Raw genomic sequence first — 24,174 nt, 5'->3', positions numbered from 1 at the left:
GAACAAATTAATGTGCATGAATAACGTTAAATTTACATAAGTTTCTTAAGATGCTATCCAATTAGAATCTGGATTGATTATAATTATTTTACTACTCTATTGACAATGATGTGCTTTATCAGAAGTAATACTTTCCAAAGTGTTCAATTGGTTGAACGAGAAATTTAATCAAAAAAGAAAAGCTTCAATGCTAAAAATGAGTCACTACATTTATGAAGAGCAGATGGCTTAATGCAAAGAGATCACTTCAATTTTTTCCCAAAAATTAGTCTTTAGAAAATTTCGTATTCCTCACACTGATGAATAAATCAAAGACAACCAGAGTTGTGCCTAATAGAGTCTTAAATGTTGCATGTTATTATTAAAATTACATGTACCTTTAAAGCTAGAAACATTGCATGATAGTCTTGCAGGGAATATTTTCTGTCCTAAAGACTTTATAATCCATGCAAACTGAAGAAGCTAGACACCGAACAACAGACTGCCTACATAAAAAGCAATACTTGTCTAGTTTATATAACTCTTCATTTTTTTTGGAGCAAGTATAAATGCAAATGTAATACACCACCACATTTACACTTTTTTGTAATGGGGAACTTATAGAAGTGTTACTGTCATTTGTATCTGGTACTGAGATAAAGAAATAATATTCTGGAAAAAAGAAAAAACTTATTTTTAGTGGAGTATGTGTGAAGAGCAGACTGTGTAGATCCATGATAGATAATATAATAATGTTTGATTAGTTTTCTGAATATTCTCAGCCACTGGCTAAATGGTATAATCTTTACAAGATTTGGAGTTGAATTGGTCATAGAGATTTCTAATGCTCTATGCATGTAAATCCTAAAAATTTAAGACAATTTTCTGTAGTTCATTTAATCATGTCTAAAATTTCTTCAAGATTGCAGAGCTTTAAAATTAAATAGAGCATTTTCTTTAGATAGACATGCTCTCAGGAATGCAACTTCCTGGAATGTATTGTTAGTATATTAGATTTCCCCCCACGCCCCAAAAATCTCTGAGAAGATTATAAGGCATATATAATATAAGAATATCATGCATATTTTTAAAGCATTCTTTCATTTTTAGGAAATTCCATTGATAACACTTTATCAAGCATAATTTTTTCCAACATAGATGGTATACAAGATATTACATGCTTTCACATGATAAATCACACCCTGGTCATTTCCCATTCTCCATTGCTTTAAATTGGAGTAAAGGATCAGATGTATTATATCAACCTAAAAGCTCAGCTAATGGGGGGGGCGGAGTTTTAAATTTATGCAAATATTTGAGAATGTTAAGAGTTAGGAGTGAAGTTTGATCTTCCAGCAGGGGTATCTGGCACTTGCGATTTCTCTCACCGTTATTTGCCCTACATGAATGAGAAGCAGGAGGGTGTGAAGGGATTATAGTATGCTCACACATGCCTCATTCTCTGGAACCCCTACACCCTCTAGACACTGTTTAAATAATTGTTAAATCATTGCTCACAGGAAAAAGACCACCTAGGCAACTAAGTTCACATGGCAGCTGACACTCCTTGCTTCTGTAACCTGAAGCATATTCCCTGACCTCTCAGGGTCCTGTACTAAATGGAGATAAAATCGAAATCTACCAAACCCTAACCCTACCACCCCCCAAAAAAAGAAAAATGAAAAAAATCAGCATCTTCCTTATAGGTAATTACTGTGAAAAAAAAAATAGCATGAGATGTGTAAAGCACTAAGCACAGGCACTTAAGCATTATATGTGATCAATACATGGTGGGCTATATGAAGAAAAATATCTAAAATTTGAGAAAAAGGTAAAAAGGTGTGCCATATTCTTTTAGTGTCATGTGAGCTGTCATTAAACGTTCATCCAAGAATTATTTAGGGGAATGTGATTTGTTGAGTCACTATGAATTGGCATGTGAATTTGCAGACTTTTCCCAGTAGAGATACATTCTCTCATAGGAACGATAACCCCAAAGACTAGAGTTTGTAACCTTGTCGGACGTTAACTAGTTTTTTATCTACTAGCAAGTTCATTTCAGCAGGTCTTTGACGCACTGACTTTATTCAAATTCTCCTTTGAATAGGCTTTACCATCTTGCCGGTTGCCTCATAAATTAGTGAGTTGAATGTGATCTGTTTTATTTGAATGAGATTCATGCTTTTAGCTTTTCTGAAAATTTTATGTCATTAGCTATTGCTGTATTATAACTATCGAGCTTTGGAGACTGATAGGACTCATATTAGGCTGACTCAGAAGGCTCCATTTCAGGGACTACTAGTTGTTGGTTTTTGTTTTGTCTTTTCCATACTGTTAAAGCTTCTTTTCATGTGTTGTCAGACTGATTCATTCCAAGTACTGCCAACTTCCACACTTAACTATCCCTTCTGTACCAGGTCTTTCGTGCTATTTGTTTAATTTGCTTTAGGGAATTGGAACTCTTTAAATAGAAATGAATGCAGCAGAGGCGGCCTACAAGCAAAGGACAAGCTATTTTCAGATAATCTGTTCATTGTCCCTGATAGGAAAAGAATTGTTTTGCTAAAACTTAACTTTATATTCCGTATTACTCTATGGAAATGCAAATCAAACACGACCTGCAGGAAGAGTGGTAGAGTGAGCAATGAAGAGAAGGTATAAAAGGGCAATATACCACACTGTCTGAAAAAGTCTAATTATATCGATATTAAAAGAATGTTTAACAAATAAAAAGAGTTTAAAAACTGAGGGAAATAGGAAGTTGCTTTGCAAATCATATCTACAACAGGTCAAATGCAACCTGAACCTCAAAAGTTCCAGTATGAGTCCCAATTAATCATAATTATATTTCAGTTGTTAGTTTTCCAAAATTAGCTGGTAAGTTTTTTTGTGTAATAAACCTTCTCGCACCCATACTCTTATGTTCTCTCAGTTCTGTAGCGATACTAAAGAGATTTTTTTTGCTATTGAAGTATTAAAATAATAGAGTTGATTTAAATAGAGACTATCAAAGAGTGGAATGTAACTGCTATTGAAGTTGTGAACTTTGGGAAGTGATCTTTGTTGCTTTAGGAAGGGTGACATCTAGTGGCCAAATACGTTATTTCAAATATTTAAATCCAAATAACAGTTCCTAGCCCAGACATTCACCCCTTGACAAGTACTTTTAAAGTATATGTTTAAATCATGTTTTCCTTTTAGCGCATTTGGCTATATGTTTGTAAGGCACTAATGTGTGATGAAAGGCTTCGATCAAGAGGTCGAACAGGACGGGAGTGGGTGTGCTGGGAGGGGCATTCTAGCTAGGGTAAACAAGGCGTAAATGTTCATCAAGTCTGGGGTAAGAGAGACATTACAAGAGTGGCTGGCCCACCTGGTATAGACAGTGGATCTCAGAAGATGTGCCACTGTATTCTAAAAGCTTAACCCTCGTCTATAGTTTTGAAATGGTCTTTTACACAACTCTTCCATTAGCTACCGGCAAATTATATCTGTACCAGGAAATTTCACTTCCTTTTTTGTTTAAATGGCATGTTGGCCGTTAATCAAAACAGATGATGTAGGAAATTTTCCAAGAACCTTTTGTCGATAAGGAGAATGAGGAAATTAGGGCCTGGAGTCAACCTGCTCCATTAAGCAACATAACTCAGGCTATTAGTCTGTGAGAGTTTGACCCTTGGCAAATTCATCACCACCTTTTCCCATTCCAGCGTCATATTCTAAACCTTGTCTATAGTTTAAACTTAGAGTAAATTAGGACTGGTTGTGATGCAATGACATGGTTTTGTTTTGTTTTTATTTTTCCTTAGGGGCAGACAATTCAGACTCTGAAGTTATGGTATATTATTGCTATGAAATATGAAAGGAAATACATTTAATTGTGAGAATTGGACCATGAGAAATGTATTATTAAAGAGAAGTGTTTAAATAGCCTTTTCTTCTTTTTTTTTTTTTTTGAGGGAATGGGGAAGGGGATTGAGCCCAGGCCTTGTATGTGGGAAGCCGGCACTCAACCACTGAGCAGGTGCTCAACCACGGCTTCCCTGAGTTGGTTTTTTGTTTGTTTGTTGTTTTTTTGCTTTTCTTAGGAGGCACTGGCAATTGAACCCAGGACCTCCCATGTGGGAAGCAGACACTCAACTGCTTGAGCCACGTCTGCTCTCTGCTTTTCTCTTTATCTTTACAAATATTGAGATTCCTGGCACACATTAGGGCAATGCTTAAACCTTTTGACTTTTAGGTATTCAAGTTATCTGAAGCCCATACAAAGCTTCTTCTGTAAGACTGCAAGGACAGCAATTTGAGATATCTTTTTCAGAGGGACTCTAGTATGAAAACAGCAGTGGATCGAATGAGCTATTAAGATTTCTTCCATAACTTACTTTTGTATCCCATCCAGTGAAATCATACATATTAGAAAACTGCTATTCCTCACTTTCTACTGTCCTCTAACAAATGTCCAAATGTTCCCCATTTATTAGAGCTCTTGAAATACATATCATTTTTAGCTTTTCTTGGTGGTCAAGAGCAGGGCCTGGCAATAATTTTGATGAAAATTCTAGATTTGTAAATCATGCTGACGCATGTCCATAATTGATTAGAGGTGTTTGATTCAAGGTTTTAAATAAAAAAGACATTTTTTAAGGTTTTATTAAAAGCTCCAGTCATTTCCATTATTGTACCAAGTTCTTTGCAGATTAAAAGGAACCAGCTGATGAGGCTGGCTGACTCCAGTGCCTGAATAAGGCAGATTTCAGTACTCATAAATGTGAATTATTATTATTAAGCAACTAAAAAAATTAGACATATCAAATAATTTTCAAGAAAGTCCAAGAAAAGATAAAAATAAGCACCAAATAAGTCCTATAAAAAAGATTTTTTAAAATTTTAAGCTTTGTCATACTTGGCCTAATTATACAATTAATGCTATATGAGGGAGATCCTCTTATGCACATTTGTTCTGCAGAATGTTGATAAGATATATTTGGATTCTATACACTTCTTTAGGCAATGGCTGGAAATTTCATAGCCCTAAACTATAATTTAAACCTTGTTATAATTTAAACCAGTTTCTTAGTGATTCTTTCAGACTTACTACTTAGATCCTTGTCTTGAGCCTGAATAAAGTCTCCTTGTTTAAAGGGTAAGCCCATGAGGAGGTATAGGCACCAGTAGCAAGGGGTGTGAATTCACAAGGCTCCAGATGCTTCCAAATGTGATGGCCAAACACAGTAGATTTCTTGGTGGGAGTTTTCACAGAATTCCCAGTTGAAGTATGATCTAGGCCTCAGAGGGCATCTGTCCTACATTTTTAGTCTGTTTCTGAAGTTGGGTGTTCAGCATTAACGTGGATGATATCTGTGGCAACTTCTTGACCTCTCAGCCACTTTAGATATAATTGGACACTCCCTTTGTCTTTAATATATGTCTTTGACTCGCCTAAGATTCAAGAATAGCATTTTGTTTTGCTTCTGTTCCAATTACTCTTCTGTATATTTTACTTTCCTTTTTCTACTACAAGTTTTTTGCTTTCACTCCGTAGGCATAAGCCCTAGTTCTTGCCCAGGAGTATCCCAGCCACATTCATGATTTCAACTACTACCCATTGTAGATAATATCAATTTGCATTTCTAGCTTTACTCCTTTTTCACTTTCATCTGATTGCAAATGACAAGAGTTCCTCATTATCCAAGCATTATTCCAGTCCCCAAAACTATATGGTAATGTTGGAAAGCAAAGATTGCCATACCAGGAACACATTCACTAATGAACTGCCCACTTAGAAAATTAGTCCTTACCTGAAAACTCTTTCACCATTAATATTAGCATCTATCTCCATGAATTTCTTGAAGTAGTCTTAGTCACTTGCTGATTATAGAATGTGATCATATCAGAGAGTACAATGGAAACATAATGAAAATGGATTCTAAAGTGAAATTTTGCAAGACTCAGGACTTCATGATATAAGTGGTGTTGGAAAACTGCTAAATCACAGAATAATGGACAATGAAAATTTGTCAGAGTTAGAGCTGTTGACATTTCAAGTAGAGGAAAGATTGACAAGGTTCTTCAAAAAAACAACTGACCTGAATATCAAGGAAAAAGAAGAAAGGATGAATGCCTTAAATTTTTGTTTAAAACTAATCATCTTCAGCGCCATGCTGAATAAATTAACCATAATATTGAAAGAGAACATATTTTGCCATCATAATATTTTTGTTAAAAAGAAGAAGAAAAAAGGATTAAATGGCAGCCAGGTCTGCAGGGTTTTGAGGAAGCATTCCATTTTAGGGTAGCACATAATTTGTATGTGGTTCCTGATGTTTAAAAGTTATCAAAAAATTTTTTAAATATTTAAAATTTTTATTTTTATGGTGCATTCTAAAAATTAGCATAGTGTAATTTTAACTTGTTTTCTCAAATTTAAATTAATTTTCTAATATAATTTTTGACTAATTATTTCAATGTAGCAACTCCATCAAACCATACTTTTCTCTACTCGTTGCTATAAAATTCTGATAATTGCTTTAAAATAGATTGATTTTAGATGTTCTTTTCCCATGTATCCCACTTGCCTTTGACTAATGAGGACTTCCAATATTATTATATAGCTTTCTAATCTTAGGAGCTAAATTTTATGAAACTTGAATTTTATCAATTCCAAACAGGCATCCTTTCCAAAGCTCCCATTGTTTTCTCATTTAAGAGAATGATCCTGAGTCTTTTAAGACAATATGAGGAAATATAACTAACAAATATTTTTGGGCAAAAAAACTTTCATAGGTGCAAATAAATTAAATATAGGATTTTCTCTATTGTTTTAAAATCTTACAATCTGTTTGGGGAGATACCATCCAAATAATCAAATAAGTGATTAAAACGTCCGACAACACAAGGCTAGAATTAGTGTGATAAGACAGCTTCTGGGGAAGCAGACTTGGTTCAACAGATAGTGTGTCCAGCTACCACATGGGAGATCCATGGTTCAAACCCAGGGCCTCCTTTCCTTGACCCATGTGGAGCTGACCCATGCGCAGTGCTGATGCACTCAAGGAGTGCCACACAGGGGTGTCCCCTGTATAGGGGAGTCCCACGCACAAGGAGTGCATCCTGTAAGGGAGCCACCTAGCATGAAAGAAATTTCTGCCTGCCCAGGAGTGGCGCCATACACACGGAGAGCTGACACAGCAAGATGACGCAATAAAGAGAGACACAGATTCCCAGTACTGCTGACAAGAATGCAAGCGGCCACAGAAGAACACACAGCAAATGGACACAGAGAGCAGACAACTGGCAGGAGGGTGGAAGGGGAGAGAAATAAATAAAAATAAATCTTTAAAAGAAAGAAAAAGACAGCCTCTGATTAATCTCTGCAAGAATTTCAGCTGGATTGCCATAGGAGCCATGGGGGAAGTTATGACATGAACTCAGATCTGCCTGGGAAAAGCTGGAGTGAAAAAGTGAGGAAATTTACAGATTAGAATCCTCCATGAGCTCTTCCACAGGAGGCCTACACACTGCTGTTGCAGCTGCTGCCATGTCTCTTGTGATCCCTGAGAAGTTTCAGCACATTTTGCAAGTGCTCAAAACCAACATTGATGCGTGGCAGAAAAGGGAATTTGCCATCCCTGCCAAAAGTATACTCATGTGGTGTTGAGAAAAGCAGACATCTACCTCACCAAGAGGGCAGGAGAGGATGAGGTAGAACATGTGATCGCCATTATGCAGAATTCGTGCCGGAGCAAGATGCATACTGGTTCTGGAATAGACCGAGGGATGTCAAGGGTGAAACATAGACCAGTTCCTGGCTAAAGGTCTGGACAACAAGTTCCACGAAGACCTGTAGCATCTGAGGAAGATTCAGCTCCCAGAGGGCTGCACCACTCTGGGGTTTTCTGGTCCCAGGCCAGGACACAGCTGTGGTTGCACCTTGGGTATGTCCAAGAAGAAATAGGTCTATAGGTCTTGTCTATCAATAAATTGTTTATACACCTGTGGCAAAACAAAAAATGCTCTGTGAAATAAAATGTGCGTTAGCTAAGTGAATAAATTTTCTGTTACTTTGAAAGCTGAAATTATTGCAATGAGAGAGATTTCATTTGATTAGTTTCATAAGTTTAAGGAGGTAAAAAGAAAGAATTACTTAAATGGCATTTCATAAAGGGATATGTTAAGTGATCTTTTCCTTTTTATACTCTTCGCTAGCATTTTTATGGGATCTGAGTTATTGACTTAACATTTTAAAGCCCTCCTCATAAAATTGCTCTTGTTCCTATTCTACAATATTTTAGAAATGATAAACAATGATAAAATCACGATTGTTTCAAGCCTCTCATGTAGTTCCAGAACCACTTTCATGGAGTGGTTATACTATTGTAAGTCTTGGTCCTTAGGTAATCGCTGCAAGAGATTGAAAAGAAGACAAATCTCCTAAGAAAACTCATCTACAGACTCATGGCATTAACCTAGACCTCTCTTCATCTGGAGCCATTTTAGATCAGTGACTTCAAAAGGATCCCTCATTTCCTAGGCTTCACAGTTTTTACTACTCAAAATCCTCCAGATAGTTTTCTTGCATGGTAAACTAAAGTCGTCATCATAAAAACAACTTTAATGCATTGAGGCATGATCAAACTTAAAAATAAATTCAATAAATAATCTGTCCCTTTTTTTTTTCAATTCAGGAGAGGAAACTATACTGAATCTAAAAAGAAAACCATAATAGCAGTTATCAGTATGAAAAAATGACATAAATCACTACACCTAGATAATGATGACAATATCATTAATTTATAAGAACTGATGTCCTTTGAAAGCTCTTAATTCATTTTTTATTCTAAAAATTGCAATTTAGTGTCTCTGAAGATATAGGGGGTTCAGAGAAGCTTCAGACACAAAAAAGTTAAAACTTGTCAAGAAGTTTCAGCTCTTGTTTTAATTACTTCAAAAGTTTGATACCTAAAGTGACCTTTGAAATGTGCAGGGTCTTTTATTTTAACTCTGAGTGGCGATTGCTGGTTTTTGTTTTTTTTTTTAATGTTCTTTTTTAGAAAATGTGTATATCTATCTGCTTCTTTATGTTTGCTAAAGTAGTCCACGTAGAGTACTGTTGCAATGATACACAGAAGCATGGGGCATCATGAAGCTTTGCCTCATAGCACCCAACCTCAGTGAGTCCTGCTATTTCTGAGACTGAGGCAGGTTGACTTCTTAGATCACAGGAATATTTGGAATATATGGCTCAGAACAAAGACCTAAACTTAGGTGACCCATCTTCTCTTAGTTCGCTTGGTTTTTACCCTTCCAGAGGAGGGAATTTGGTTGGGTGGAAATTATCCATTTGTCTAGAGTTGGAGTCTGTCTCCCCCATCCCCCAGTTCACAGATAGAGAGCTTGTCTTGGCACCCATTTTAAACTGGTTCCTATCAGATTTGGTTGGGGTAACAGATTTGGTATGAGCCATGGTAGCATAGGCAGGAAACAACCATGAAGTACTTTTTCTTGTTTTTTTCTTAAGAGAGCTGTCATCCTTATGAGACTTCACCTAAGCATGTCCAATATAATTGCTTGAAAAATGATTATAAATTGAAATGTTCTTAATTGTAAACTCTGAGTACATGAACATTGGCCTATTAATCTTCATTTTCCTTAAAAAGTATAATTCCCAATAAAATATTAATTTTTATTTTTGAATATATGGCTCTTACTTTACTCTCAGCCTAATGGTTAAACCAACTTCTAGCATATGGCAACATATTCTGAAGAGGGTGTGATTTGCAAAATACTGTCAAATTAAATATGCATTTCCATATGTTTCAATGAAGTCCAAATATACATCCTTGAAAATTGGTTGCAGACAACCTGAAAATCCTTTATGAGTATTTTTTTAAGAATTTAATGTTTTTATTATCATTTTTTTAAAGATACATAAATCACACAAAATGTTACATTAAAAAAATAAGAGGTTCCCATATACCCCACTCCCCATACCCTCCATTGCTCCCACATTGACAACTTCTTTCATTAGTGTGGTACATTCATTGCATTTGATGAGGACATTTTGGAGCACTGCTACACAGCATGGATTATAGTTTATGTTGTAGTTTATACTCTCTTCCAATCCATCCAGTGGGTTGGACTGGGTTATGGCAGGATATATAATGTCCTACATCTATTTCTATCCCTGTAATATCATTTAGGACAATCCCAAGTCCCAAAAATGCCGCTATATCACACTTCTTTTTCCTTCTCCCTGCCTTCAGCAACTCCAGTGGCTGCTGTCTCCACATCAATGATATAATTTCTTCCATTACTAGAGTCACAATAATTCTATAGTAGAATACCAGTAAGTCAACTCTAGTCCATATTTTATTCCTCCATCCTAAGGACCCTGGGATGGCAATGTCCACTCCACCTCTAAATCAAGAAGGAGCTTAGAGTATTTTAGTAAACAAAATGATGGTTTTTAAAATTCTAGGTCCAGGCATCTTTTCTCTGTTCTTATGTTTGTTATATCAATATTATCTCAAGGGAATATAAACGATATTTCAGAATAATAGATATTTCAAGAAAGCCTGCGGAGATATTTCTCAAGGACTTTATTTGTTAATAATGCTTTCAAACAAAGAAAATATTCACAGAACTCTGGTAAGGAAAATATATTAGGCCGAAACAGCCAGAAACTATCATCATTAATTAAAATTCATAATTTCAAGAGGTAGGGTTTTTTATGTGTGGTTCTCATACTATATATATCACATGGACATATTCGATCAAGCCCTCTGTTGAATAAGATTTTGAACATATAATTGAATATATCATAAAACTCAGTAAAACACTGTATCTTTCAGTAGTTACAGATGTATGGATAAATGAAGAGAAGAAAAAGAAATAGAACTTTGTGATACCCCTTCAAACTATGTTCTAGAGTAAGCTTTGAATCAGGAGACTTAGAACAATTGTAAATATAGGAAATTTTTGTAGAAAATAAGAAGTGATGTAAGATCTTCTTTGCTAACAAAAGCAAGTTGGGAATATTCTACCTGCTTAACATCATAGTCATATCAAGCCTTTTAACAGCAGTGCTTGGGCACTTTTTTTTAGCTTCATGGACTAAAGTAACCTATTGTGTCAAAAGGATTTTTCTTTGTCTTTAGTACCTCTGAATCTGTTTCCATCACTTAGCCATGCTTTTACTTTTCCTACCAATGTGCTGGTTACCATCTACCTGGATTTAGGCTCTCCTTGCTCTCTCATCTTTAGTTGCTTTCTTTTGTCCCTTGTTACAATTTTTATTCACTGCTTCCTCTGATTCTTACTCCTATGCATTAGCGCCATCTTCCCTATGTGTGCCTGAACTACTGTCATGTATGAACGCAATATCTACATAAACTGTAGCAAGAATGTCTCTGTTTCCCAAGAATTTCTTTGCATCCCATTTGACAGTTTACCAATCTCAATGCCCTGGTGTGATGGCATGGCTTAAGGAATTGGCTGGGCACTTAAATTCCCATACCATCATATCCAAATCCTTCCAAACTGAAGATTAATTGATGCCAGCAGAGTTTTAGTATGCTCAAATCTTGCTTGTTAGAATTTGGTCATCTGACTGGCTAGGAAAAAAAAAAAATGTCAATGGAAGCTAGAAGAAATTTGGGTGGTGGCAGATGAATAGAGCTTGGAGTAACCAATAGGGAAAACCAGAAAAGTCTATAATTGCTCATGAGAATAAGTTATTTTCGCTGAAATTGACAGAATTTTCACATAATCCTTGAAACCACCCCTTCATAAGGTTCCTATTTTTCATTTATTAAAGAAATATTTATTAAGAAACAGCTACATTCCAGTCAAGTTTTAAGATGTTTGAAATATTGTGACAGACAGAGCAAAGATCACTCTCTTCGCAGAGCTTGCATTTTGACAACGTGGACGAGACTAAGCACAAAATAAAGAGCAAACTATATCGTGTGTTGGAAGTTGATAACTCCTATGAACAACTGAAAAAGTAGGACAAGAGAAGGGGGTATAGGAACATCCTAGGTGGAATCCTTGGCAGCTTTCAGTATTAAGAAAGCACTCAAGGAAGCCCTCATTGAGAAAATGAGACTTGGACAAAGACTCAAAGGAGTTAAGGAGTGGGCCTAGCACTTACTTGGTTCCAGGCAGAGAGAATATCTATCAAAAGCACTAAGGCAGGAGTGTATCTTGGGTATTTGAAGAACAGCAAGAAGGTTAGTGTGACTAGGGTAGATTGAACAAACTGGGGATTAGGAGGGGATGAAATTAGAGAATTAAAAGGGTACATTTAATGTATGCCTTTGTGAAGGTTACATTGCCCATTTTAGAAGAAATTGGTGTGACATAGATTTAAAATGACCAGTTTGACTCTTCTGTTGATGCTAAGCTATATGCTGGTAAGAGTAGATGTTGGTAGACCTGCTGGAGAATCATCACAGTACACAGGCAAAAGATGATAATGATTCCAAGCAGAAGAATAGCAGGGGAGGTGATGAGATTCAACAGGATTCTAAGTCTGTTTTTAGAGATAAGTGTCAGCTCTCTAAAGCTGGGAAAGAATAGAAATACTATTATAATGTCGGTGAAAAGATTTTTGCATTCATACAGGAGATGTTCACCATCTAAGATATGGTAATGACAAATGGGATGAAGAAAACAGAACAAAGTTAGAGTTATTTAAAAAATTGAATTAGAGAAAAGTTTGGATAGAGAGGCAAGATGTTTGGACATAGGGATGCTAAGTTGTAGTCTAGTGTCACACAGTTAATTCATCGATAAACCAAAAATGTATTTTCTAAGCATCTCTTATAGGTTGAGCAAGGAAAGGAAAGAGGGAGGTTAGGGAAGCCATTACTGAGGAGGTGTCATTTGATCTTACTGGAGGAGTGCTTCTATCCCTCAATCAGATTAGAGGAGAAGGGTGGCAGGGGTGGGGGTTCCAGGCGGGGTGGTTTTATGTGTGTTCCAGCCAGGGCTCAGATCACTGAGGCTCTCCAGTTTTGAGTAAGGAACTTTGGTTTTAACTTAAAGGCAAAGGGAGCCACTGACTGTTCATGTGGAACAAGATTACAAAATGCAGTCCCTTCACTTCTCCAGACCTTGGTTTGTTTCACTGGTAAAATTTGCAGTTAGGCCTGGGGGACTTTAAGGTTCCCTTTGGCTTTTCAACACTGTATTCTCAAATGGTAAAAATGAAGCATCAGAATAAGTGAGCTGGTAGTGATAACACCGGAACTAAGGCCAAGTTGATGGAAAACTGTGCATCATCGTTGGCTCTATTACTGACCTTATTGCTCCTTTCACATTAAAAACCATCGCCATCACCATCCTCTTTTGTAACAGATGAATGCGATAAAGCACAGGAAATTCAGACAAATTTGTAACAAACTTTAACTTATCTCTTTTTTCTTCTTTTCTAGTACAAAAGGATATTATGTACCTATCTCTTAAAGTTCAGCTGTCAGTATTTTTATTAAGAAAAGTAAGAGGGATATCTAAAAGTAATCTGAATGAAGAAATTTGTGATTACTTTCCTAATAAAACAATCTTTGTTTAACCTTTGATTTCATAAAGAATGATTATTTGATGAGAAAATTAATAAATGTTTATGTAGGGTTAGGTTTTAAAGGAGTCTAGGATACAGAATGACAGACATTGAAAATCATGCCAACTGCTATTACAGATCATGTTTAAGAATAAACAGTTATACTGCCCCCCAAATGGTTTATATTTTGCAATACTATATAATAAATTTGTCTGATTAAACATTTTTTACAAGCCGTGAAAGCTGAACAATTTTATTTAGGTCTGAGCTGTGACCTTAAGAGACAGAGAGAGAGAGAGAGGGAAGGAGAAGAGAGGGAGGAAGGGAGGAAGGAAGGAAGGGAAAGAAATTTATTCCCAGTCATGTTCGCATTCCTAAACACTGACTTAAATTATTAAAACATATGGTTGGGGAAGCGGACTTGGCCCAGTGGTTAGGGCGTCCGTCTACTACATGGGAGATCCGCGGTTCAAACCCCGGGCCTCCTTGACCCAGGTCGAGCTGGCCCATGTGCAGTGCTGATGCACGCAAGGAGTGCGCCCTGTAAGGAGAGCCACCCAGCGTGAAATAAAGTGCAGCCTGCCCAGGAAAGGCGCTGCACACACGGAGAGCTGACACAACAAGATGATGCAACAAAAAGAGACACAGATTCCTGTGCTGCTGACAACAACAGAAGTGGACAAAGAAGAAGACGCAGCAAATAGACACAGAGAACAGATATCCGGGGCAGGGAGGAAGGGGAGAGAAATAAATAAATAAATACATCTTTTAAAAAAAAACATATGATCATAAGTTGTTAAACAAAGGACATTGGGAATGCAGTCTTTTGTGCAAATGTACCATCTTTAAAGTGGTTGTGATCTGATTTCACTATATATGTTGGATTTTGCTCCAAATATGAACTGCGTGTTTAACATAGGCTAAGGAAATGGAGATAGTTGCTATATTTACTTTTGAAGAGGTTTGGAGGGGGGAGGAAGGGAAAGTGGCTTAAAGGATAACTTAATTCAGAGCATGAAATATGTAGGAATTCATCCAAAGATTCTGCCATTAAAGTGATCAAGGAGAGTCTGGATATTTCATCTCATAACTCCTAGCATGCAAAAGCATTCAGTGGATCCCTGGTGGTTTTCTCTCACTAAATCTGAATATCATGCTTCAAAGATACCTTTATAATAAGTGATGATTTCTACTTGATAGCATGTATTTGAAAATCCTTTTAGGAAATTTATCATGGTCTAAGAACTCAAAGCAAATTAAAATCCTTATTTTTTTAATTATTTATTATATTTCTTCCAACGCTTTACTTTTCTTAAAATTCTGTTAATATCTTTATTCTACATAAATTAACTCCCTGCTTGATATTTAATTTTGATGGCAAGAAACTCCAGTTTATAGTGCAAGAAAAATGACATTACATCTTAATTGTTATTGTTGTTATTCAATGTGTAGGAATGATTTATGAGCTTGTTGTGATAATAGCTACTTATAAACCAATTTAATGGTTTTTAATTTTACTTCATTAGCTTTAGAATACTTGGTTTTTAGAAGTCATGCCAATATTTCATTTAGATTGCATTTCTTTTGTGTTTTGATTGTACCTTTCCTAAATTCCAAAAATTTAGTGATAGACTCTTAAAATAAATCTAATTTCATTGAATATCTTCAGATATCATTATCTGAATAATTAGGATAATAAGGGTATCAACCTCATGGGGTTGTTTGGAAAATTATGTAATAGCTCAGAATAGTTTCTGGCTCATAATGAAAGCTCAGTTAGCACAAATTAATAAATTACTTTTGAGACTTGAAACCAGGAAAATTCCAACTATCTCTAAGATAGACTTTTGGATATTTTTATAAGGCTTTCACTAATTTGGGGAGAATTACCCATGATCTAAGTTCAGTTTTTTGCTTTCTGTCAATGGAAAGATAATATGGAGGATAGATTTATTTCTCTAAACTGTTGTCTTATTTTGTTAAATAGAATTATTTTTCTTATTTTATTTTAAGTATTAATGGTTTCAAAATATTGATCTAATTAAGGTAATAAAATTACATTAGTATGGGCTCTCATATTAAAATTTGGATAGCTGTGATGCTGTTCCTCATGAAAATATCCAGAAAAACCTGGACAGTATTAGGTTGGTGCAAAAGTATTGTGGTTTTGCATTGTTGAAATCTACTGTTTGATATTGGAATACATTCTTAAATAAATGTGGTTATGTTATATAACATTTTAATGTGCATTTCTTGCTTTATGTTTTTTGCTAATGACTTATTACTTGCTGTTTATTTTATATTTTATTTTTTATTTTTTTATTTTTATTTTTTTTAAGGAATTAAAACTTTTTAATTAAAAAATCACGAGTGGATGATAAAGTGTGTAGAAACGGAAAATTTACAAACTATTTAAAACCTGGAATCACTGACTGTTCAGAAACTACACAGATGGATCATGGGTGGTGGTGAACAGCAGAAAGGGATTATGGATGAATCTGCATTGTTCTAGCTGCTCCCCATGCAACCCGTCTCCGAGGAAAGCCTGACATTGATTAGATACAGAGCCAGACTAATGCTGGCAGCAGATCCAGTGATGGTAACCTGCCTATCAGTAGATCCTTCCACTGGGTTCTCAATTTTGATCTGTGGCCCAGACATCTGATGGATCTCATTGATTTTGGCGCCTTGATGCCCGATTATGCAGCCAATCAAATCATTTGGAATGGTGAGTTCATGAGAAGTAGTCTGAGCAGATGCATCCAAACCTGCACTGAATCCAGTGTTGCCGTGCGTCATAGGATATATTTATTTTAGACTATGGAAATGATGTTAGACAAAAAGCAAATTCAAGCAATTTTCTTATTTGAATTAAAAATGGGTCAAGAAGCAGCGGAGACAACTTGCAACATTTGGCCAGGAGCTGCTAACAAACATACAGTGCAGTGGTTGTTCAAGAAATTTTGCAAGAAGACGAGAGCCTTGAAGATGAGGAGCACACTGACCGGCCATCAGAAGTTGACAGCGACCAATTGAGAGCAATCATCAAAGCTGATCCTCTTCAAATGAGAAGTTATCGAAGAACTCAAAGTCAACCATTCTACAGTCATTTGGCATTTGAAACAAATTGGGAAGGTGAAAAGGCTCGATTAGTGGGTTCCTCATGAGCTGACCGAAAATCAAAAAAATAATCGTTTTTATTTTTATTTATTTATTTTTTTTAAAGATTTATTTATTTATTTAATTTCCCCCCTTCCCTGGTTGTCTGTTCTTGGTGTCTATTTGCTGCATCTTGTTTCTTTGTCTGCTTCTGTTGTCATCAGCGGCACGGGAAGTGTGGGCGGCGCCATTCCTGGGCAGGCTGCTCTTTCTTTTTCACGCTGGGCGGCTTTCCTCACGGGCGCACTCCTTGCGCGTGGGTCTCCCCCACGCGGGGGACACCCTTGCGTGGCACGGCACTCCTTGCCCGCATCAGCGCTGCGCATGGCCAGCTCCACACGGGTCAAGGAGGCCCGGGGTTTGAACCTCGGACCTCCCATATGGTAGACGGACGCCCTAACCACTGGGCCAAAGTCTGTTTCCCAATAATCGTTTTTAGTGTCTTCTCTTATTCTATGCAACAACAAGGAACCACTTCTCAATCAGATGAAAAGTGGATTTTATACAACAACCAGCTGTGACCAGCTCAGTGGTTGGACTGAGAAGAAGCTCCAAAACACTTCCCAAAGCCAAACTTGCACCAGAAAAAGGTCATGGTCATTGGTGGTCTGCTGCCAGTATGATCCACTACAGCTTTCTGAATCCCAGCAAAACCATTACATCTGAGAAGTATGCTCAGCAAATTGATGAGATGCACCAAAAACTACAGAAACTACAACACCTGCAGCTGGCATCAGTCAGCAGACAGAGCCAATTCTTCTCCGCAACGATGCCCGACTGTACATCACACAACCAATGCTTTAAAAGTTGGACTAATTGAGCTATGAAATTTTGCCTCATCCACCATATTCACTTCACTTCTCACCAACTGATTACCACTTCTTCAAGCATCTAGCCAACTTTTTGCAGGGAAAATGCTTCCACAATGAGTAGAATACAGAAAATGCTTTCCAAGAGTTTGCTGAACCCTGAAGCACAAATTTTTATGCTACAGGAATAAACAAACATATTTCTCATTAGCAAAAATGTGTTGATTGTAATTGGTTCCTATTTTGATTAATAAAGACGTGTTTGAGCCTGGTTATAATGATTTAAAATTCATGATCCAAAACCTTAATTCCTTTTGCACCAACCTAATATCAGACTTATTAATGTAGACAACCTAAAGCTTGTTTACTTCACATAGGGTGAAGAGTTTTAATAGATAAAAATATCATCTTCTTGTTATAATATCCCATTTAAATGATTACATTTCTTTTTTTTTTTTTTAGGTAAAAGTACAGAGCAATTAATTTAGAAAGTTGGAATTTTTTTCCAGAAAATACAACAGCTAGAATTTCATTAAGATTGGATAGGTAACAACAATGATCAAAAGAATGTGGTAATTACTTATAATTTACATCAGAACAAAGATGTAAAGGAAAAATAAATGAAAATCAACAACAATCTGAAACACTTACCACCCCTGGCCCTGAATCTTCATAGCACATATGATATGGAATACTTTTTTTAGTGGCTACATGGCAAAAACTATGAAATAGAGTTGATAAATATTTATGTATTATTGGTTAAGTTTTGTGTGTTTTTTTTTAGGAGGTATGGGAGATTAAACCCAGGACCTCATACATGGGAAGCAGGCACTCAACCAGTGAGTTATATCTATCCACTCCCCAATGAGAGTTGATTTTTTTTCTTTTGTTTGTTCATTTTCAGGAGGTACCAGGGATCGAACTTGGGACCTCATATATGGAAAGCAGGCTCTCAACCACTTGAGCTATATCTGCTCCTTTATTATTGTTAAATTTTGATGAATATTTTTTAAATTGCTTTGCCACACAATTCAATGACTTTATTGTCATATCTAGATATCAGTCTTCAGTTTCACATTATATAGAAAATTATATTAGTTCCCCACTATGGAGTACCTGGACCCTGTTCTCTACTAACTGCTTGGGAATATGGTATAAAGAGCTTCTATATAAAGTTGTCATTTACTTTCTTCTGTTTCTCTTTTTTCAATCTCCTTCCTTTAATAACTTCAATATTCGTATGGGTGATACTAGACATTTCCCCTTTTTTATTAAGGAAGTTATGGATATATAAAAAAATCAGTCATAAAATACAGTGTTCCTGTATCCCACCCTATCATTAACACCTTGCATTAGTGTGGTACCATTGTTACAATTCATGAAAGCGCATTTTGGTAATTGTTTTATTAACTATAGTCCTTGATTTAACTTAGAGTTCATAGATTGTGTTGTGCAGTTCCATGGATTATTTATTTTAATTTTTATTCTAGTAACATATATTCAGCCTAAAGTTTCTCTTTTTACCCACATTCAAATATATAATTCAATGTGGTTAGTTATATTCACAATGTTGTGTTACCATCACCACCATCCCTTACCAAAACTTTTCTGTTAATTCCAGATAGGAACTCTGTACATTTTAAGCCTTAACTTCTATGATATTTTGAAGCTGGATGGACCCCAGCAAATTATGTTCTTAAAGGTAATCCTTTCCTGTGGGTGAACTCTACTGTGGGTAGGACCTTTTGATTAGGTTACTCCTGTTAAGGCAGGGCCCAGAGTGGGTTTAGCCCAGGAGTCTTTTATAAACGGGATGAAAAGGGAGAGAGAAAGAGAAAGCCACTGAAGCCAGAAGCTGAAAGCAAGGAAACCCAGAGAAGGGAGAAATTCAGCAGGCACCTTCATGTGCCTTGCTATGCAGCAGAGGACTCCAGGATCGTGGGCAGCTTGTCTTAGAGGAGAAAAGCAACTACCTAATATGATGCCTTGATTTCCATGGTTTTCAAGGCCTCAGAATTATAAGCTTGCAAGCCAATAAATCCCCATTGTAAAACCCAACCCATCTCTGGTATACTGTTTTCAGCAGCCTAGCAAACTACAACTACCTGTTCCCTATTCCCACTCCATCCCTTAGTAACCTATATTCTAGATTATGACTCTATGAGTTTCATATCAATAAGATCATATAATAGTTGTTCTTTTGTGTCTGGCTTAGTTCACTCAACAAGATGTCTTCAAGGTTCATCCATGTTGCCACGTATAATAGGATTTCATTCCTTTTTCACAGCTGAATAATGTTCCATTGTGTGCTTATACCTCATTTTGTTTATCCATTCATCAGTTGATGGAAAATTGGACTGCTTCCACCTTTGTAATTGTGAATAATGCCACTATGAAATTGGTGTACAAATATTTGTGCAAGCCTCTGCCTTCAATTTTATTGAGTATATATCTAGGCATGGAATTGCCAGGTCATATGATAATTCTGTACTTAACTTTCTGAAGAACTATCAAAGTGTCTTTGAAAGTGACTACACCATTTTACATTCCCACCAGAAATGAATCAATATTCCTATTTCTCTAAATCCATTCCAGCATTCCTTTTCTTTAATAGTAGCCATGCTAGTGGGTGTGAAATTGTATCTCCTTGTGATTTTGATAAGCATTTCTTTAATGGTTAATAATGTCGAAGATCTTTTCATGTGCTTTTGAGCACTATGTATATCTTCACTGGAGTAATGTCTATTCAAGTCCTTTGCCCTTTATTTAATTGGGTTGTCTTCTTTGTTGTTGTTGATTAGAAGGCTTTCCTCATACATTCTGGATATTAAACACTTACCAGATATGTGGTTTCCACATATTTTCTCCCAATGTGTAGGTTGACATTTTACTTTCATGATAAAGTCCTCTAAAGCACAAAAATTTGTATTTTGATGAGTTCCCATTTATCTGGTTTTTCCTTTTGTTACTTATGGTTTGGGCATAACGTTTAAGAAAACTTTACCTAACACTGTTCCTGAAGATACTTCCCTACATTTTCTTCCAGAAGTTTGATGTTTCTGGCTCTTTTATTTAGGTCATTGATACATTTTGAGTTGGTTTTTGTATACAGTATGAGGTAGGAGCTTACCTTCATGCTTTTACAAACTGAGATCCAGTTTTCCCAGCACCTTTTGTTGAAGATGCTATTCTTTCCCAAACAAGTGGTCTTTGCTCCTTTGTCAAAAATCAGTTGGTCATATATGTAAGGAATAGTTTCTGAACTCTAAATTTGATTCCATTGGTCTACATGTCTGTCCTTATGCCAGTACCATTCTGGCTTGTTTACTCTGGCTTTATAATAAGTTATAGGATTGGTAAGTGCGAGCCTTCCAACTTTGTTCTTCTTTTTCAAGATGGCTTTGGCTGTTTGGAATCCCTTAACCTTCCATATAAATTTGATGATGGGCTTTTCCATTTCTGCACAGAAGGGTATTCGAATTTTTATTGGTATTGCATTGAATTTGGAAATCACTTTTGGTAGAATTGACATCATATCAATATTTAATCTTCTAGTCCATTAACATGGAATATCCTTCATTTATTTAGATCTTCTTTAATTTCTTTTAGTAATGATTTGTAGTTTTCTGTGTACAAGTCCTTTCAGTCCTGGATTGGATTTATTCCTAGTTATTTGATTCTTTTTGTTGATATTGTAAAGGATATTTTTTTCTTGATTTCTAATTCACTTTTTTTGTAAGTAGTATATAGAAACACTACTAATTTTGGGGTGTTGAACAAGTTTCCTTGTGGCATTTTCAGGATTAGCACCTTGTTATCTAAAATAGGGAAAATTTTACTTCTATTCAGTTTGGATAACATCTATTTATTTATTTATTTATTTATTTATTTATTTTTGGCTTACTTGCTCTGGATGCAATTTCTTGTAAATGTTTAATAGCAGTTAGCGGTGGTAACATCAGGCATCCTTGCCTGGTTTCTGGTCTTAGAGGGTAAGTTTTAATCATTCACCTATTCTCCTTTAAGTATGAGATAGGCTATGAGTTTTTCATATATGCCCTTTGTCATATTAGGAAGTTTCCTTCTTTTCCTAGTTTCCTAAGTATTTTTATTAAGAAGGGGTGCGGGATTTTGTCAAATGCCTTTTTTGTGTCAATTAAGATGATCACGTGTTTTTTTACCATTCTGTTAATGTGGTGTATTTTATTAACTGATTTTTCTAATATTTTGTTGAGGAATTTTGCATCTATAGTTATGAGATATTGGTTTGTAATTTTCTTTTCCTTTTTCTTTTTTTTTTTTTGAGTTATCTTTAACTGGCTTTGATATGAGGGTGATGGTGGTCCTGTAGCATGGATTAGAAAGTTTTCCTAATTCTTCAATTTTTTGGAGGATTTTGAGCAGAATTAGCATTAATTTCTTTTGAAAGTTTGGTAAAATTTCCCTGTGAAGCCATCTGGTCCTAGGCTTTTTTTATTTAGAGGTCTTTTTGTTTTGTTTTGTTTTTGTTTTATTGATTGAATCTCTTTACTAGTTATGGATTTATTGAGATGTACTGTTTCTTCTTGAATTATTGTAGTTAGTGTGTCTTTAGGAATTTTCCATTTCATCAATGTTACCTCATTTGTTGGCATACAGTTGTTCATTATAGTCCTTGTTATTTCAGTGGGATCAGTGGCAATGTCCCACTTTTCATTTCTGATTTCAGTTGTATCCCCTCTTATTTTCTACTTCATCAGTCTAGCTAAAGACATATCAATTTTATTGATCTTTTCAAAGATCCAAATTTGGTTTTGCTGTTTCTCTCTGCTGTTGTTTTATTCTCTATTTGTTTGTCCCCATTCAAATCTTTGTTATTTCCCCCTTTCTCCTTATGTTGAACTTCGTTTGTTTGTCTTTTCCTAGATCCTCCAGTTTTGAGGCTAGGACTCTGATTTGAGATATTTATTCTTTTTTAATACAAGCATTTAGAGCTATAAATTTCACTCCCAGGACTACCATTGCTGCAATCCATAAACTTTGGTATGTTGTGTTTTCATTTTCATGTCAATATATTTTCTAAATTCTCTTGATTTCTTATTTGACCCATTGGGTGTTTAAGAGTGCATTGTTTAATTTCCACATACATGTGAAATTTTCATTTCTCCATCTATAATTGATTTCTGGCTTTATTCCATTGTGGTCAGAGAAATTACTTTGTATGATTTCAATATTTTTAATTTATTGAGTCGTGCTTTTTAACCTAAGATATGGTTTAGCCTAGAGAATGAGCCATGTGCACTTGAGAATAATGTGTATTTTGTTGTTTTGGGGTGAAGTGTTGTATATATGTCTCTTAGATCTAGTTGGTTTACAGCGTTGTTCAAATCTTGTATTTCTTCATTTATCTTCTTTCAAGATATTATATCCATTATTAAAAGTAGTATTTTAAAGTGTTGTACTATTAATGAAGAACCATCTATTTCTCCCTTCAAATCTGTCAATATTTGCTTCATTTATTTTTGGGCTTTGCTGTTAGGTGAATATATATTTATGTGTTATGACTTACTGTTGAAGGGACCCCTTTATCAGTGTATAATGACCATCTTTGTCCTTCATTACAGATTTGGATTGTTTACTTTATCTCATGTTAGTATAGCTACTCTATCTATCTTTTGATAACTACTTGCACACAGTATATATTTTTTCCAGCTTTTCTCTTTGAGCCTACTTACATCTTTGACTTTAAGGTGAATCTTTTATAAATAGCATATAGTTGGGTCACTGTTTTTTTATCCGTTCTGCCAATTTCTGCCTTTTGACTAGTGAGTTTAATCCATTTATATTTAAAGTCACTATTGATAATGCAGGGTTCTCTTCTGTCATTTTCTGTTATTCTTTGTAGTCTCATACTTTTTTTTGTTCCTCAATTCTTTTGTTAATGCCTACTTTCATATTTATTTGATTTTTTTGTATGGTAACATATTGCATGCCTCCTCATTTCTATCTGCATATATTTTTCATATATATTCTTTGTAGTTACTCTGGGGTTAAAATTTACTTCCTCAATATATAATTATCATATTGGATTTCATACCAGCTTGACTTCATTAACCTATATAAAATTCTTGGTTGGCACTTGTTTTCTTTTAGGACTTTAATTATGTCAACTTACTGCCTTCTTCCTTCCTGTCTCCATGGTTTCTGAAGAGAAATAGGGGCTTAATCTAATTGGGATCTTTATACATCACCTATTGCTTTTATCTTGCAGCTTTCAGAACTCTTTCCTTCTCCCTTGTAGTCGACAGTTTAATCAGTAGCTGATGGGGCATATTTTTCCTATTTGTTCTCTGGGCTTCTTGAATTGGTATAGTCATGGTGTTTGCTAAATTTGAGAAGCTTTTCATCATTAGTTCTTTGAATATTCTTTCTGCCCCTTTCTTTCTTTCTTGTCCTTCTGGGACTCCCATCATGCAAATATTAGTACACATAATGGTATCCTAGTGGTTGTTTAGGCTATTTTTGCTTTTTAAATGATTTTTAATTTATGCTCTTCAGCTTGACTCATTTCAGTTGCAATGTCTTTGTATTTGTATTTTATTCTGCCAACTCCAATCTGCTGTTGTAACCCTTTTGGTAATATTTCATTTCAGTTATTCTTGTCATCAACTCCAGTAATTCCATTAT

At 35.6% G+C, this 24,174-nt stretch overlaps 1 protein-coding gene across 4 annotated transcripts in view; it reads left to right on the top strand.

Annotated features, from left to right (window-relative positions):
• KYNU (kynureninase) overlaps window positions 1-24,174 on the top strand; it is a 123,196-nt gene that overhangs the window by 79,715 nt on the left and 19,307 nt on the right. The gene's annotated exons all lie outside the window — the stretch shown is intronic.

This window comes from Dasypus novemcinctus, chromosome 7 (assembly GCF_030445035.2).
Source record: "Dasypus novemcinctus isolate mDasNov1 chromosome 7, mDasNov1.1.hap2, whole genome shotgun sequence".
In the NCBI taxonomy this organism is placed as follows: Eukaryota; Metazoa; Chordata; class Mammalia; order Cingulata; family Dasypodidae; genus Dasypus; species Dasypus novemcinctus.
Note: the sequence above shows the minus strand (reverse complement) of the source record. Positions and strands in the feature narration are given on the sequence as shown.